The sequence below is a fragment of the Arachis ipaensis genome, chromosome B01, assembly GCF_000816755.2.
Source record: "Arachis ipaensis cultivar K30076 chromosome B01, Araip1.1, whole genome shotgun sequence".
Taxonomy (NCBI): domain Eukaryota; kingdom Viridiplantae; phylum Streptophyta; class Magnoliopsida; order Fabales; family Fabaceae; genus Arachis; species Arachis ipaensis.
Window position 1 is genome coordinate 114,249,749 of NC_029785.2, and position 2,102 is coordinate 114,251,850.

Consider the following 2,102-nt stretch of genomic DNA (forward strand, 5'->3'; position numbering starts at 1 on the left):
TTTCATTACCTTAGGAGGAATTTGTTGTTATACTGTGATGCTTTTTGGTTTGAAAAATACAAGTGCCACTTATCAAAGACTGATGACCAAAGTATTTAAGCAACAAATTGGAAAGAACATGAAGGTTTACATCAACGATATGTTGATAAAAAAGAAAGAGGATACCAATATGATTGTCGACTTAAAGGAAATCTTTATTGCCTCCGACTTTTTCATATGAGATTGAATATGGCCAAATGTGCCTTGGGGGTTTGGAGAGGTAAATTCTTAAGCTTTATGGTAATCTAACTAGGTATTGAGGCTAATCCTTAATAGTGTTAAGTTATACTAGACATGTCAAGTTCTTAGAAACTCCCCCTTTTGATTCCACTAAAACTGAGCCAAAATATTGTGAATTTCTACTATGAGAGTGTCAGGTAGTCTGAAGCAAGATAGAGAATAAATACGAATTGCCTCTTCCATAGCTTTAATAAGTACTTGTCTTCCTCCTTCTGACAGTAGATTCCTCTTCTAAGATTGAACTTTCTTCCTCACTTTTTCTTTAATCAAACTAAAGGTGGCCATCTTTGATCGATTCACAACTGCTGGGAGACCGAGATATTTGTCTTGAGCTCCGATACGATCTCTATAAAGGCACTTGCCAACTCAGCTCTAATTGTCGGTGGAGTGTTGTCACTGAAGAAAACTGTAGACTTGTTTAGGTTCACCTGCTGTCTGCGGACTTCTGAAATTTTCCAATTGGTCTAAAATTCTGTCACATCTATCACTCATTGCTTTGTAAAATAGAATATAGTCATCTGCAAATAGAAAGTGGCTAATTTTGGGGCACTTACTATTCACCTGAACTCCTTAAATTAGTCTATTTTGTTCCGCCCTGTGCAGCATGGAGGATAATCCTTTAGCACAAATAAGGCCGAGCTACGGTGATAAAGGGTTTCCTTGTCGAATACCTTTATTTAGTTTAAAGAAACCAAATAGTTGACCTTTCACAGTGACGGAATAAGAAATTATAGTGACTAATTCCCAAATCCATCCTATCCACTTAGCTCCAAATCCCAGCTTTTCCATCATAAATGAAAGAAAATGCCACTCAACTCTGTCATAGGCCTTGCTCATATCTAACTTCACAGCTGATGAGCGGATATTTTATACACTTTTTTTAGTATTATTTTCTTAGTGTTTTAATTTTGGTTATGTTGTGTTAAGTTTTATCAAGTTTTAGTAGGTTTTACTGCAAAAATCACTTTTTGGATGCTAATTTGAGTTTTTGTATTTTTCCTATATTTTTAGGTGATTTTTGGATGATTCTGACAAGTTTTGGAAAAGCCTGATTCAGAGACAGAGAAAGGACTGCAGATGCTGTTAGATTCTGACCTCCATACATTCAAACGCGTATATCTGGAGCTACAAAGGTCCAAATGACAGGCTCTTAACGAAGTTGGAGAGATCACATCCAGGGCTTTCCAGTAATATATAATGGTTCATACTTATCTTTGGAAATGATGGCCCAAAATGGGCATTGAACGCCCATCTGACCCCCTGCCTGGCGTTTAGACGCCCTAGAAGGACCAAGATGGCATTTGGACGCCCAAAAGGGAGCAAGCCTGGCATCCAACGCCCCAAGTGGAGTCTAAGCACGTGGATTCACCCAAAGATCAGCCCAAACACTCACCTAGTGTACCCAAGAAGTGGAATTTCGCACCAAGAGTCCAGTTTATCTTATTTCTGTAATTTCTAGTTATTAAATTAGTATTTAAAGGAGAAGATCATGCATGTTAAGGGACTTCTTCCACACTATTTCCGAATTACATTACTATTTTATGTAATCTATGAGCAACTAAACCTCCTAAGTTAGGGTTAGGAGCTCTGTTGATTCTCATGGATTAATAATATTACTGTTTCTATTTCAATATGTCTGATTCTATTCTCTTATGCGTTCTTGTTCTTCAATCTCAATGAATTGGGGTTGAACCGTGATATTCATCCTTGTTCTACATGGGTTCCGTGTAGGGGTGGCAGGAGTACCCGACCCGTCCCAACCCGATCGGGGCGGGTTTAAACCCGACCCGGAGCGGGGCGGGTTTATGTCGGGGCGGGTAGTT